The 16472-nt window shown below is 46.0% G+C and overlaps 1 protein-coding gene across 1 annotated transcript in view; it reads left to right on the plus strand.

The window, feature by feature from the left end:
• The window catches only part of ITIH5 (inter-alpha-trypsin inhibitor heavy chain 5), a 72452-nt gene that overhangs the window by 42925 nt on the left and 13055 nt on the right, over positions 1-16472 (plus strand). The gene's annotated exons all lie outside the window — the stretch shown is intronic.

Genomic DNA, 16472 nt, shown 5'->3' on the forward strand with positions numbered 1-16472 from the left:
CCACAGCACGTCCTTATACAGAATCCTTCCTGCTGACTTCTCCACTTTGATTCCTTTTCTTTCTTCTTGCATCTCGGACCTTCCATCTGGGATTACTATTCTTTTGCCTAAAGAATACTCTTCAGTATCTTCTTAGATGTGGATCTGCTAGTAAAGAATTCTCTTAGTTTCTGTTTGTCTAAAGATGCTTTATTTCTTTCTCATTCTTGCAGGATATTTTTACTGGGAATAGAATTTTGCATTGATAGTATTTTTTCTTTCCTTTGAAGATAGATCCAATTGTCTCCGGGCTTCCATTGTTGCTGTTGATAAGTCAGTAATTATATTAACTGTTGTTCCTCTAAAGGTAATCTTTTATTGTTGACTGCTTTTAAGATTTTCTTCTTAAGTTTTCTGTAGTTTTAATATGATGGTCTCAGATGTGGATGTCTTATTTTTTTTTTTTTCATGGGAAAATCCTCAGCCATTATTTCTGAAATCACTTTGGCTCACTTTTCCTTATGAGATTCCAGTGTTAGAAAACTTCCTCTGTATCCTGTTTCCCTTGCTCTCTTATATTAATTCCAAATTTTGCCTTTCCGTACTTCATTCCAAACCTATCTTATAGTTCACAAGTTATCTTTTCAGATACGTTCAGTCTGCTCTCAAACTTATCCACTGAGTTCTTTCAGTTATTGCATTTTTAAGTTCTAAAATTTCCATTTTGTTCTTTTCAAATCTGCTCTGTCACTTTTTAGAAGCTTCAGTTACGACACAGTTTGCAATACACTTTTTATTTTCTCAAGCATCATAAACATAGTTATTTTAAAGTGGGTATTAAGGAGGGCATGTATTACACAGAGCACTGGGTGTGGTGCATAAACAATGAATCTTGGAACACTGAAAAAATAAAATTAATTTACAAAATAAAAGGATTATTTTAAAATTTAAATAAATAAAATATGTATCTGATCTTTCCAAACTTGAGCCTTTGGATCTGTTTTTATTGTTTTTTCTTCTCTCCTTGTGTGACTGGTCATTTTTGATTGCATGATGAAAATTATATTCAAACATTTGTTTGTAGAAATAATTGAAGGCCTATGGTGATGATCTTTTCTGCTAAAGAAAGTTTGGGGTGTTTCTGTCAGGTACCTGGGAGATTACAATCTGGGATCATTTTTTTAAAGATTTATTTACTGGGGTGCCTGGGTGGCTCAGTGGATTAAAGCCTCTGCCTTCGGCTCAGGTCATGATCCCAGGGTCCTGGGATCCAGCCCCATATCAGGCTGTCTATTCCTCAGGGAGCCTGTTTTCTCCTCTCTCTCTCTGCCTGCCTCTGCCTACTTGTGATCTCTGTCTGTCAAATAAATAAATAAAATCTTTAAAAAAATAAATAAAAGGGCACCTGGGTGGCTCAGTGGGTTAAGCCGCTGCCTTCGGCTCAGGTCATGATCTCAGGGTCCTGGGATCGAGTCCCGCGTCGGGCTCTCTGCTCAGCGGGGAGACTGCTCCCCTCTCTCTCACTCTCTGCCTGCCTTTCTGTCTACTTGTGATCTCTCTCTGTCAAATAAATAAATAAATTCTTAAAAATAAATAAATAAATAAATAAATAAAAGATTTATTTACTTATTTTAAAAGAGAGAGCGTGTGCAATTGGGGAGGGGGGCAGAGGGAAAGAGAATCCTGATGCAGACTCATCGCTAAGTGCAGAGCCTGATGCAAAACTTGATCCAATGACCCTGAAATTACTGCCTGAGCTGAAATCAAGAATCAGCCATTTAACCAACTGAGCCACCCAGGTGCCTAATCAGGGATCATTTTAGTCCATTTTCAGGGCTTGAGATTTTTCTGGGCAGCCCAGCTGGCTCAAAGCTGGATTTCAGTCTTTTCAAGACTGGTTTATTTCTGTAGAGCACAAGATGTAGAGGTTCACCAGAGCACCCTCCCTGGTGGGCTCCGGACTTTGACTTTTGACCCCCTCAGCTACTGAAGTGATGCCCAGCTTCTCAGATGCTTCCGTGGCCTTGATAAACATCTTTGATAAAAGTGATCCCAAAGTCAAGCCTGCCTCTTTAAATTCTCATCTTTTCCGAGATATTTTTTAGCACTATTTTGATACTCTCAAGATTCAAGAAAAATACACATTTTGTATATTGCTTTTAAAGTTATTCACAGTGGGAAGGTTGGGTACAAATTACCTGGAGGTTTTCTTTATGAACAACGTTTCCCAAAGTGATTAATCACACATACGTGAAACATTCGGCTAGGTTCTCTGGGTGTGTCATGAAATGTCTACGCATCTATAAATCCTCATATTTTCTTTTCTTTTTCTTTTTCCTTTTCTTTTTTAAAGAATTTATTTATTCATTTGACAGAGATCACAAGTAGGCAGAGAGGCAGGCAGAGAGAGAGAGAGGAGGAGGAAGCAGGCTCCCTGCCGAGCAGAGTCTGATGTGGGACTCGATCCCAGGACCCTGAGACCATGACCTGAGCCGAAAGCAGAGGCACTTTAATAGTATTTTTTAATTTGCATTTTTTAGTTACTGGTACATTTGACTCTTATTTCCTTTTTGTAAATTATTTCATATTATTTGCCCATTTCTTATGTAAGATTACTATTAATTGATCTGGAATAGCTCTTTATCTATTAAAGATAAACCCTTGGCTGCATAAATTTTCCAGCCTTCTGTTCACTTTTACTCTGTTTTTACTTAAAAGTTTTAATGTTTTTATATAGCTACAGTTACTGATTTTTTTCCCTTTAATATTCCTTTTCATGGCTTTTAGGCTTAAAAAGTCTTTCCCTACTTCAAAATTAATTAAATAGACATATTTTCATACTTATTTTGGGGTGTGGTTCATTGATTACATTTCACTTCTTAATCCATATGGAATTCATACTCTGGTAACAGTTTTACATGTTAATAAATTGGTATAGCCTTCTAGAAAACATGGTTTTAATATCTGTAAAAGGCACAAATTAGTTAGCAGTCCTTGCCCCAGTAATCCTGCTTCTAAGAATCTAACATAAGAAAATGATTGACATGTGGTCAAAGATTTCTACATGAAGACAGTTATCCCAATGCTGTTTCTAATTAGTGAAAAAGAAGAGAACTTCAACTCTCTCACTGGTGGCAGAGTGAGTCACTGTTTTTCAGTTGCACTATCCAATACAGTGACCACTAGTCACACAGGGCTACTTAAATTTAAATGTATTAAAATTAAATAGGATTTTTAAAATGTCAGTTCCTCAGCGGCATTAGTCTCATTTGGAGTGCTAATAGCCACCTGTGGCTAGTGGTTGCCACACGGGATACCATAGGTAGAGAACATCCCTATTCTCATAGGAATTTCTATGGAACGGTACTGGCTTATGGCCATTAAGCTCAGCTTTTTAAAGAATATTTAATAATATTATATATATTCATAATATAAGGGTAAGTAAAAATATCAAAATACAAGACATTTGGTGGTAACACAAATTCATATTGGTTGCAGGAATTTTAATTATCAATATTTTCATCAAGTTATGTTTCCTCTCCCCACTGTAAATCTAAACCCTGGCCTCATGAAGGTCATTGCCTTAAAGAAAAGGAAAAAGAGGGCACCTGGGTGGCTCAGTGTTAAAGCCTCTGCCTTCGGCTCAGGTCATGATCCTGGGGTCCTGGGATCGAGCCCCATATCAGGCTCTCTATTCCTCAGGGAGCCTGTTTTCTCCTCTCTCTCGCTGCCTGCCTCTGCCTACTTGTGATCTCTCTCTGTCAGATAAATAAATAAAATCTTTTTAAAAATGCTATTTATATCTTCTTATTGTCAAACCTCAAATAATGTAAATTACTTATAATGACAGCTTCTGTAGTATGCATTTGTAGAATTCAACAAAATTATAATATTTAAATTATTTCCCAGTAAATATTAAGAAACACCCAAGAGGGTAAAATGCATGGTCCGTTCTGCACCTTCACACAAAGGTCATTAAATCACCCAAAGGCTGCAGCAGCTCGAGTGACTCATAACTTTAGCCGCCTGAGTCACATCAGGCCTTCACTTCAAACCCAATCCACTCTAGGGCCCAGGATCTTCTACTTCCAGGGGGAGAAGCAGCAGGAGTCTTCTTACTAAACCCCTGCATTTCGGGAGGGATTTCCACGCATGGTGCAAGAGCAGTGTAGCGAAAGACGTCACCCCGGTTGCTCTTCCCCCTCCTCCCTCATTCCTGGTGTGAAAATGCCATTACTGGGCACTGGAAGTCTGGCTTGCACTCTGCCGGCTGCTAAGCGACAGCCTGGCCTCTTTCCCGGAGAACCACCCTGGACCGGCCAAACACATGTCAGAAGCCTCTAGGCAATTTCTAAAGCCTGTCGCTGCCTTGGAGTGTTTGGAAAACCGCTGCCTGTTTTAGCAGCTCTCAGCTGCCCCGAGGCCAGGACACCAAGTGAAAAGCTTGGTTGGCACCGGAGCCTTGTACACAGTGTCGTGCCTGCTGGTGAAGGGGAAGATGGCTCCGGAGCACAGAGCTTTCGCGATGTAGCCACAGGCTTGGCAACATCGGTCATTTGTCACAGGTCCCCTGGGGTCCTATGAAGAATCATTCACTGTCTCCCTGGAGGTTCTTGGCTCCCCTCTTCATTGATGGGCCCAAAGTATCACTCTGCTTATCACAGCAGGGGGCACAGAGTTGGTGTTGACTAATCTGAACAACTGATTTGTAAAGAATTGTAAGATCCTTAGAATGCTTTCTCCCGAAAGGGTATGTCAGTGCCTGGGCACTTTCTGGTTCCGGTCCTAGTCCTAGCAGGACTGAGAGCCTGGAACCCAGGGCTCTACCGGCTTAGGAACAGCTACAGAGCCTCCTGCCGGTTCCTGGCACATGACTTGGCTCTGTTTTCTATCCCACGTGCCTTTATTGGGGACTCCTGTCGAGCGAGAGGCCTCATGCTAGATCAGGCAAGATTTCTGCCTCCTGATTTCAGCTTGGAAAACCTCTCAGTGGGAGCAGGAGCTGAGAAGAGCCACAGAAACTGTGATCAGCGTAGCCCTTTGATTCTTGATTAGTTTCATGCTTAAAGCCCTGGAACTGGCAAAAACGTATCCTCGGGAACAGTAAGGAGAAAATACATTTTTGTATCTTCAAAATACATAATACATTAAAAATAAATAGATTTGTTTGTAAAATACATTTTTTCTTGCCCAAGGTTTACATGTTCTTCTCTTCCCTTTCCCTAATCTATGTAACTAGATCTACTTCCGCCTTCATATTAAGGAACTTGGCTGACGGACTCTTTCTGGCAACCAAGCAGAGGCTAATGAATCATTTACCAGATGTCTTTCATGGTAGAACTTTCTACAGATTAGTTCCCATCATCTGTGCCATTCTGGGCCCATCCTAGATTCCCATGGAACTTTTGGAAGTCTGTCTTCTTTTCTCCATTGAATTTAGTCATGCGTTTTGGAGAGTAGAGAACAAACACGCTGTTTCTTATCTGTCATTGCCAGACTAAAATGAGGGGAAACGTGAACAGTGCTTGTGCATCATCCATTGGCTTACTTCATGCTCTAGGTCATCAGTTTCCTCTTCACATCCAAAATTCAGCTTCCTCCAGCCATTTGGGCATTTTATGTGCAACCCTATAGGCAAATAGCCTATCTGTAAGCTCCATGGATTTGGGAAGCATCTTGGTTTTGATCATTAGAGCACATTCCCAGTGCCCAGCATAGTGCCCAACACAGAGTAGGTAATGATTTTTGCTGAAATACAGACCAGCGCCTAAACATTAAATGTGGCACACACTTTGGAGTCACAATAAGTACCATGGAGTGGCCAGTACGTACCAAGCCCTGTAAGCATTTTACATACTTTTTCATGGACTCTTTCGGCAATCCAGTGAAATAGACAATGCTACCCCTTTTTATAAATGAGAAGGTGAGGGGCAGGGAGGTGACATCACTCTGCTGAAATGCTCTAAGTATTTACTTATGCTGTAAGTAGAAAAGCTCAGCATCAAGCCCAGTGTCCCCCAGCTCTTCCCGATCTACGTCGGACGGATAGACGTAGATCCTACAGTCAGACCACTCTCAAGGACAGGCTCTACCTTCAAGTGACATGATGGGGGTGAGCGCACACAGATGTCAGCTGCCCTGAGAGGCTAAGCGGCTTCAGCCACCAGCGGGTGTCCTTCCTGAAGGGAGCTGTTCTGCTCTGATGCATAGAATTAACCATCAGAGATTTCTTGTTTAACTGTGAGCACACGGTGGGCATGGACAGGAAGGCAGACTTCTTTCCTTTTATGAGTTGGGTTAAACAGCCTGAGTGCTGGCATGGAAACAACAGAGGTGGGGAGAGAAGGACAAGGTTGGTGACTGCGAGGTCCAGTGATGTCCTGACCTTCATTCCAGCTGTCCTCTTCAAGAACTTGTGGGTCTGCCACAGTCTGAAAGGGAAGCTGTTGGAAAAACATTAGGTTGTTTTATGTGGTGGGGATCAAAGGAAGGGCAGCCCAAGGGTCACTGAATGGCCTGGAAGACTGCCAGATAAGGCCAGCAGAACCCAGAGGGGGTCAGGGGAGTAGTGACCTGGTTAGAGGAGACAGCTCCCTGAACAAGTAAAGGAACTCAGGAAAGAAAGATGGAGGAAGGCCAAATGAGGTCACGTCTTGGAAATTTGGAGGATGTCAGAGACAGGCACTATATGGCTCTCGAATGAGTAAAGATGGATGATGGAAGGTTGAGATGCTCCTGCTTACCTTTTCAGGCTACAGGCCTTGTGGTAAGCATCTGAAAGCATGGCTTCAGTTAATAAAAAAAAAAATTTCTAGCTCCCCCTTTTCTGGTTTTCTAGAACAAAGGTCAAGAAACTTTTTCGATGGGGACAGACAAGATGGTCTCTGTCCTACTCGTCAAGTGTGCCACGTGGCACAGAGGCAGCCACAGGCCATCTGCACAGAAGCTGTGTTTATGGAACAACAGGCAGCAGGCTGGATTTGTTCCCCAGGCCGTCGTCCTCTGACCCTGGTCAGTGGGGGTGACTAATGGGCAAACTAGAGATTGTTTCAGTTGGTAGTATTCATTCTCGCCGACTGGGCTGCTCTTGTCCAGACATGGCCACCAGTAGTTGCGTGGGTCAGAAATACATTGCAAAACAAAGATCTGGGGCTTCTGGCAGGAGACAGAAGGCAATGGGGAAAATGTGTTTTTGACTCTGACTCAGAATATGAGGAAACAAATGATGGACAGAGGGCACCATATTCTTTCCCCCGGGTCACCACTGAAAACTTGGATTTTTTTGTTTCAAAAAGATTCTCCCCTCCACAATGATGGTATAATTATAAGTCAGAGGACCCCATTTAAGAAACGTTTTGTTGGGGTAGTGAAGATTTACCCAGATGAGGCCACATTTAAGAAGTTCTGTGGCTCCCTGAATAAAGGCACCGCGTGGCTCTCCTACAAAGAAAAAGTGAACACACTAGAGGTCTGAGTTCTCCCACCTGATCTGCTCAGGTGGTCAGCCTCCTAGTCAGCATCTGACAGCACGGTCCTGGTGTCCTAGAAGCCTGGCTTCTCCTTTCTGGCGTCCTAACTTTGTACTCAAGACTTGCCGGTCAGGTCATCAGACTTTCTCCGTAAAGGGCTGGGGAGGGCCCAAGAGGAAACTTGCTGCAAATAACAAGGAGAGCAATTCTGTCAATTCACGAGGACTGAATGAGATAAGAAATACGGGGTTCTTATCAGGGACTGCCTTCCCCCTGCTGGCTGGGGAACGGGCACCTGGGTGGAATTCCTCAGCGCTGCCCTGCCCCATAGCATGCTGCCCCCTCCCTCCTGCAGGACTCCCAACTCTGCCTCCTGACCCCACCTTGGCTTTGGCTCCAGACTCCAGATTCTCAAGGAATGAGACAAATATTGATCATATGCAGTGGGAGAGGCACTAGATATAGGGGATACAAAGACAAATACGACAGAACCTTTTCTCTTGAAGGGTCCAGAGGAGAAGCAAAGTCATGTGACAGTTGTTTGCAGAGCACTTCTGTGGTCAAGGTGTGTGTATGGTCTGGTCATGGCACAAAGCAGGAGCCATGGACTTCTCACAGCCAGGGTGTAGTTGAGTCTTCAAGGTCTTTAGAAGTTAGTCAAGGTGGTGGGGTGGGAAAGGATAGAGGAGCCAAACCGAGGGAGACGGATAGCATGAGCAAAGCACGGAAGCAAGAGAAAACGTGGGTACTAGCGAAGTCTATTTAAGTCACTCTAATTAAGGGCCTTAGAAAAAATTAGAAGAAAACAGGAAGGCAAATCATTAAGAGACACCTAGCTATAGGAAACAAACTGAGGGTTGCTGGAGGGGAAGTAGGTGGGGTGCTGGACATTATGGAGGGCACGAGATGGAATGAGCACTGGGTGTTCTGTGCAAGTGATGAGTCACTCTGAAACTAATGATACACCATATGTTAATTAAATTGAATTTAAATTTTAAAAAATTTTTTAAAAAGGACATTAGAATTTTGCTGGAGAAGAGAAATTTGGAACAATCACACGTTCATCAAACCAACATGTCACATAGACAGTAGAAAGAATTTTAGGGATGATAAAGAGCTTGAGGTACTCAACCAAAGATGACAGAGATGACATAGGAACTAGTCCTTGAAGATGGGACCCAGTTTCCTTTTCTTTTTCTTTTTTTTTAAAAAATTTTCTTATTAGAAAGAGAGAAAGCATGAGTCGGGGTGAGGGGGAGGGAGAGAGGGAGAAGCAGACTTACTGCTGAGCAGGGAGCCCCATGCAGGGCTTGATCCCAGGACCCCAGGATCATGACCTGAACCAAAGGCAGATGCTTAACCAATTGAGGCACCCAGGCACCCCAGGACAGTTTTCTTGACAGGAAAGGAGGGAGTGAATTCTTGGTTGAGGAAAAACCTGAAAAAAGTCATGAAGCAGGAGTGAATATGCCATTGCTGGAAAGTGGGCCCTTGAGCCTAAGAGTCTTATAAAGCTGCTTCCTTTGAAGGGCAGCACCGCCGGCGGAACGGTGGGCAGAGAAAAACTCCTGCCTTCTCTGCTCCTGACCTAGCTCTCCAGAATCAGTCCCCTTCTACAAATAGGGTTGAGTGTTACCAAAATTCAGAAGTAAAAGTAACCAACCCCCAAGAATGAAGTTCACCTAATTTTAGAATCTCTTCCCTCCTGCTACCAGAATTTCACTTTCCAGTCTCACAGCATCTTTGAGAGTATGGGACAATGAAGGAGACACAGGGATGTCTTTGCTCTTCCTGCCTGGTGATGGATGACTCTGCTTCCTCTACATAGTTTCTTGTGGATACTGTCCACATGTGCAGATACGCCATGTTTACTTATTAGCTCTTCCACTGTTTCGTATTGGGCATCGCTTTTTCTCAGCCTCCCCAATCTGTCTCTCATGTTCTTAATGTTTGTCAAGGCACATCCCCGGAGATTTATAGCAACTGGCATAGGGTGGACCCACACCAGGGAAACAGGAATCATGAGAACTCACATGTAGGGGAAAGTTGAATGAGTCAAAGGGCAAAGAATCAGACACACACACACACACACACACACACACACACACAATCTGTAGAATGAAAGAGGCAGGGCTTCAGAATCCAAACACGCTGTCGGGCAATATAAAGTTAACAATTTAGACCAGGGGCAGGGGACTGAGGACCTGGTCAGGTCGGTCAGTAGGTGTGTCAGAACACGGATGAAGAACACCGGTTTCCAAGGAGCTGTGTGAACATGGGTGAAAATGTCTTGGTCAGCATCCTCTTATTCACTTCCTGTTAGCACCGGAAGCCGCCCTGCGGATGGCCGCCGCGAGCCTGCACACACAAGAGGTAGGGCCGCATCTTTGGCCAGGGTGAGAAGTGTGGGATCGACCCTGAGAGAAAATCCCGAGGAGTATCAACCTTCCTTAAGAAGAGAAGTGAAAAAAAATAACTTTTTGAGCCTTGAGTTGTTTACACATAACGCATGAAAGATGGATGTGCTTAATCTCTAAGGAATCAAAGATGTTAATGTTATTGGCAGAGAGCCTTTTAGAAAAATGCACAAATGACATTATTAGGCAAATGTTTCATACATTTGTCAAAAAAAAGTCAAAACATTAGGTAATGAATCTTAACATTAGCCAGAGCATTAACATGAGTTTGCTTCTCAAGTGAGATTAACGTTATTTTCAAACACGAAGACTCGTGAATGTGGTTATGTTTATATTGCAAAGGACGTTCTAATATCTGAACCTAGTCAGACCTTTTGGCTGTTGTTGTTCTTAAGGCTGAATTCAGCCAGAATTTAGTATTTAACAGTTAGTCTCTTTCAGATCCAGTCCTGAGGTAACACCTATATTTAGGCTAAGAAGTTGCTTTTCTCTATGAAATAACCACCACTTTATATTTTTATACAGATTGCGTAAGCACATAAGTAGTTAGGTATCAGGACAGATTCATAGGATAGGCTAGCACAGTACTGTGCTGAAAAAGCTTTTGAAATTAGAATTCAAACAGTCAAGGAAATTACAGCATGAAATCATAACAGTTTTAAATACAGGAACCTTACAGTTTTGCTTAATTTCAATATTCCCTTCATAATAGTATGAGCATTAAGATGTAGAGACCAAAGAAATAGTGTTTTCTGTGTTTACTTGGTGAAATTTCAAGTTACTATTTAGCATCTACTAAACTTGGAAAGCGTTAAAAGATGTGATGACTTCTAGTCCGAATTTTCCATTTATATGGAACGCTCTGAGTCTCTACTCTTTTTGTAGCGAACATATTGGCCAGTAGGAAAAGGGTTTTGGTTTCTTTCAACAAGATGCCTCAAATCTGACCAAGATACTTTTTAAAATATTTTCTTTCTTATATTATAGTTTGGAAATTTTATTTTATTTTAGAAGATTTTATTTATTTATTTGACAGACAGAGATCACAAGTAGGCAGAGAGGCAGGCAGAGAGAGAGAGGGAAGCAGGCTCCCTGCTGAGCAGAGAGCCCGATGCGGGACTCGATCCCAGGACCCTGGGATCATGACCTGAGCTGAAGGCAGAGGCTTTAACCCACTGAGCCACCCAGGCACCCTGGAAATTTTTTTTTTAATGTAACTTATATAATGGGGTTGGTTTTAGGGAATGTGTGTGACAGAGGCAACAAGAGTCGTTGTGTGATCACTGATTTCCTTTGTTACTTCACAGAACCTCCTCAGGTGTCTTTATACTGTAATCCGTGGAGTAACATAATTTTTTAATGTTTCGATTTGCTCTCTGAAACCAATCTGTAGCTAGGTTGTTTGTTTGTTTTTTTAAGTGTAACAGTGATATAGGCATGAATATGTTATAGAGAAATAGTCCTTCTCACTGAATTTATTGCCTTGCTCCTAAAGTTAGGATTTAAAAAAAAAAAAATCTGATGATTTAGGGTCAGTCACAGGAAGATTTCAGAAACCGTTCCTTCGAATCAGGGAAAGACTTGTAGTATATAGATATGAGGTTCTCTTGCCTCTTAGGGATTTTCTGTGATCTTGAAATACTATGGCCTTAAAATACCCGCCCCTGAAGTATAACTGGTACCTATGGACCGCAGCTTCTACTGGCAACTGTGGCAGCTGTGGTCTTGACCATGACCCAGACTCCGGAGAGACTTGGGACAGCGCCATGCGTGGAAGCCTGTAGGGTGTGCAGACAGATGCTGGGATGGCCGGCGCATCAGGGCTCCTGCTGCGGGCTTAGGCCCCTTAAGGTTGCAGGGATCTGATGCTGCCAACTTTCATGGAGTCTCAGACACCCTCTCTCTCTCTCTTTTTAAGAGAGAGAGAGAGAAGGGTAGGGGGCAGAGGGAGAGGTATAGACTCCCAAGCAGAATCCCTGCTAAGCGTGGAGCCTGACACGGGGCTCGATCCCATAACCGCAAGATTATGACCTTAGCTGAAACCAAGAATCGGATGCTTAACCCACTGAGCCACACAGGTGCCCCTGAGTCACAGACTTTTATTTGTGTCTGTCCCTTTGTATAGAATGACTACAAGGACACATTGCTCCGCAGACAGCAAGGGCTTCCCCTTGCGGGCTAACAGGAGGACAGTATAAATTTGCTTCCCCCTTCCCCCATTACCTCTACCCAGCTAGGGAAGGGCGAAGGCTGGCCCGTAGGCAGAGTTTATAGTGGACACAGTCCATTTCTGGGTGTGCTTCTCAGAAACTTAGGGCTGTTTTCATGATGTGTATCTGTTGATCACAATTCATATTTGTGGCCCAGCTCAGACGTGAGAAGGGCTTAAGTTTCTTTGTGGCATTTTTTAAAAAGCTGTTTATCATGGGCACTTTTTCTGTTGGGTTCATTCAAAAGGACCATGTGGGAAAATGAAAGGGAAAATGTGCACTTGGAAAATATTTTAGACTGTGGCAAGTGACAGCACTGCTTAGGAGAACAGCACGGCTATTCTGCTGAGAACACAGAATGGCTAATATCTACTACCCTTGAACTTGGATTTCATCTATGATGTCATGGCTCCCCTTGTATGATGCCCAAGAATCCAGACTCTGTGGTACAAAAGGCCTTTTGTGTCAGAGATATTTCCCGTGAGTGTGGTTTCGTTCAGACACAGAAATGTTCGGGAAAAGCTGCGTCATCAGGAATCCTGATGAAGGTGGTCCCCAGGGCGGCCAGGCAGCTGGGTCTGTCATGGGTTCCACTGACATTTCACTCTGAGGGTCTTTTTACGCAACACTTCCCTGCTTGTGAAGTGTTGAATGGTCGTTCACAACCTGGGTTAGCAAAGCAGAATGCTCACCCTCTTGAGGGCTGTGCCAAGAGCCTGCAGCAGGAGGGTTCCGTTCTGCAGGGAGGCGGAGAGGAAGCTTCCATCCCCTACCCTAGTTTAATGCAGGGACCCAACGTGCACGGCCAGATCTGCCTCCTGGACACTCCCCTCCCTGCTCGTGGCACTGCCGAGGGGGCGTCATGCGTTAGCTGCAGGGACCCCGCTCTGCCCTTTCAACGGACACATCAGAGGACACCATATACGTCTCTATCGTGAGGATCCACTACAACATGGGGACCGTAGCCAACCACACTGAATGAAGGCATAATCTGAAACAGAATTTATTTGTAGTTAATTATATTTACCTTGTTCCTGAAGGTACTTTAAGGACAGAGATGAAAAGGCTTACTTAGTAATAACCCCACGGCAGAGCTGGAATGAACTTCTAAGGCATTGTTTTCAAAGGACATGCTTCCTCCTTCTAACCTAAGGAGAGTACACATGAGAAGAGGAATTCGTCACCATAAAATAGTTTCAAGAGGGAACAGGCCCCTTTCTTGGCTGTTCTAGATAGGTAGGACTAAAAGGCATCTTGAATGACCGGGCAGGCTGAGGGCTTCCTCATGACCTGAACTGTAAGGAATACGTCCTTTTGTGGTATCAGTTGTATCTGTGTACCTTTCATCTTCCGTCCACACACCATCTGGAAGGTTCCTGTCCCTATGCAGGCTGGTATCTGTGGATGACGCTCTCTGATCACCAGGAAGCTTGTGGGTGGCCGTGTCTGTGGAGCGGCGCCTCCAGGAACTGCTCCGCACCCGCAGAGGAGATGCGTGGCTCTGGGGCTGGCCAGTCTCGAAGAACGCTCCTCCTCCGCCACAGCCCCCTGTGCTCCTTACTTCTCTCCCTCTGCACAGGGCATGGTTTTCCTGCCTCCTCCCAATCGCCCTTTCCCCCCAAGACTCCCTGATTCCTCCCCAGCAGGCGGACCACCTGATAGTGGATACCGTACCCTGAAGAAAGCCCTAAGAAAGCGCCGTCCTTGTCCCCGAGAATAAACATGAACAGTGATGACACGCTGGAGGCGCTCCGGTGACCTGGAGGCTGAGGGTGGTTTGGCGATGCTGGACAACCAGCCACGCTCACTAGTCACCCCTACCCCCGGTGGTATTCATCTGCGCAGAAACTCTATGCCAAGTATACAATCGTATGTTGTAGATGCCTGTTTTAAGAGGTGTCCAGGGAGGACATTTGCACGTGTCCGGTGGTCGCCTGGTAACAAGTTAATTTCAGGGCGGCCTCACCCCAGGGGGCGTGTCTTGGAGCCTGTCTCAAGCGGGCAGGTCCTTCCTAGTGTGCAAGGGCAGTTAGTGCAGCTTTGGGGGTGGGAAAGAAAGCTAAGGAACATTGCTTGCTGGGACATCCAGGGTCTTTCCCTTTAGGTGACGTTCATTGGAGAGAACTGGTAACCATCCTCGTCTGTCCGTGAGCTTGCACTGGAAGCTTCCACGGGTTTTCTCCGTTGTCATCCTTCAGGCCCTTTAGGGTTTGGACCGACCCCTCTCCTGTGCCGCCTCTTTGCCTCCAGGGTCGTTCAGGCCTTTTAGACAGGCTTGGGCTGCACATTCTCTGCCTCTCTGAGCTTCCTCTGATCTTTCTGGAATGCGCTTACCCTGTTTTCTGGATTGGACTCTTGGAAAGTCTGGCAGGGTTGGTGTTCATCTTCAGCGTGTAAACACAGTGTGCAGAAACACCAGCTGAGGTCCCCTGGCATTCACTCTCCTGTCTGGACGCTCACTTTCTGCTTGCCTTTTACGCCTTCCAAGAATGCGGAGCACCCAGGGCTGCCGGCCCATCTAAGGAGAGAGCAGGAGCCCGCAGGCCGTTCATGGAGGGCACTGGCTGTGGGCCACAGCGGCAGCTTCTCCCCAGGCCCCTGGGGATGAGGGCTGGGAGGCTGTCCGAGAGGTCCCGATGCAACTGGAAACGGAGCCTTGCAAGCCCGCTGCCTGCCGTCCCTCGGTGCATATGAGGATACGTGGCAGCTGTGGCCTTACAATGTCACAAGGAGCCTGTAGTTGCTGAGTTGAGGGGAGGGGCGTGGAGAAGCGGGAACAGACTCTTCCTTAAGCAGAATATCCAGCACAATGGGAGGAAAATAGCCACAGAGGAGTAGGCGGCCTCTCTCCGGGTCCTCAGCACACTATTTAAGGATCCCAAAGGATGCCAGCAGCTGAACAAAACCCAGGCTTCCCCTGCCCGAGCCCTCGGCCGGGGGTGGCTGCCAGCTCGGTGCTCTAAGCCACGCGAGCCTTTCCAGGCGCCTGCCTCAGACCTGGGCTCCCAGCGGTGCTGTCTCGGGGACGGCCGCTGCTCCCTGTTGTCCTGTCCCCTCGCCCCTGCGGCCCTTCCGGCCTCCCAGAGGTCTAGGCTGTGGGGCTGGGAGCGGGGCCTGGCTTATGTCGCCTGCGCGTGGAAGGAAGGGTGCGGAGTGGAAGTCCCGCCGGCTTCCTGGCTGACAACGTGTCCGCACTCAGCGCGCTCTGCCCACGTCTGTTTGCTCTGATGCGCTTTCACACGGACGCGGTCTGGCGGTCACTTCTGTGCTTCCTTCGCAGCCTTCTCAGTATTGTCTTCCCATGGTTCTCCAGGACGGGGCAGGTGTCTCTCTGACTCCCTCGGTGTGCAGGAAGTATTTGGCATTCCACACCTCTCTCGCCATCCCTCTGCTTCCCTCCGTCTCTCTCTCTCTTTTACTCATTCAACACACTTGTCTTCGCTGCTTTCCAGAATGCCCTTCCTAGTCTTTCACGTGATCCGGTTCCTTTTACCCGCCTATCCCTGCTTCCCTGTGAGGTCTTTCCCTGTGGCTGCAGCAACCCCCCACCCGTGTTTTCATTCTCTTTTAAACTCTTAGCCTGTTTATTATTTCTGCCTTTAGTCGTACAATTCGTAAAGCAGGTACACGGATCGTTCACTGAGTTTCCATCTACGTGGCCCCCCGACCCTGAGTGTTAGGAGCTCTCGCGCGCACGGGGCCATATGAGGACGCGCGGGCGCTGCCGACCCAGAGCGCACAGTACAGCCAGGGACAAAGATAAACAGCAAATAATCAGGACTGGGTCATGATGCACTTTATAACACGAGTATTGTGAGGGCCGTGCCAGCCCAGAAGGGAGAAGATCAGCTGTCTTCGGAGGAGTTAGGAAATGCTTCACATGGAGGCTGGGGCACATCAGCTGGGTTTTGAAGAGTGACTGGGAGCTTGTCAGGTGACACATGGGCAGCAGGCAGAGTTGAAGAACCTTCCGCTGACGCTGTGATGGTAGAGGCCTGAGACAGCACGACTTGCAGTGGCCTGTGACAGCTCAGATGTTAAATGTCCATTCGTGGGGCACCTGGGGGGCTCAGTCGGTGAGTGTGATTCTGATCCCAGGACCATGGGATCGAGCCCCGCATCGGGCTCCCTGCTCAGCGGGGAGTCTGTTTCTCCCTCTCCCACTCCCCCTGCTTGTGTTCCCTCTCTAGCTGTCTCTCTGTCTGTCAAAGAAATAAAACCTTTAAAAATAAGTAAAATCCCGTTCGTGGCTATAACATATTCATGCCAGTGTTCTTTCAGCAAGGTGACAGAGCTCCTTGGATTTTTATCCAAGTCCCTTTACATCTCAGGCACTGGATTTTAACCCCGGCCTTGTTCCCGGCGCGCAGTTTCCAGGCCAGGGGACGCGAGGATGG

The sequence above is a fragment of the Neovison vison genome, chromosome 12, assembly GCF_020171115.1.
Source record: "Neovison vison isolate M4711 chromosome 12, ASM_NN_V1, whole genome shotgun sequence".
Classification (NCBI taxonomy): domain Eukaryota; kingdom Metazoa; phylum Chordata; class Mammalia; order Carnivora; family Mustelidae; genus Neogale; species Neogale vison.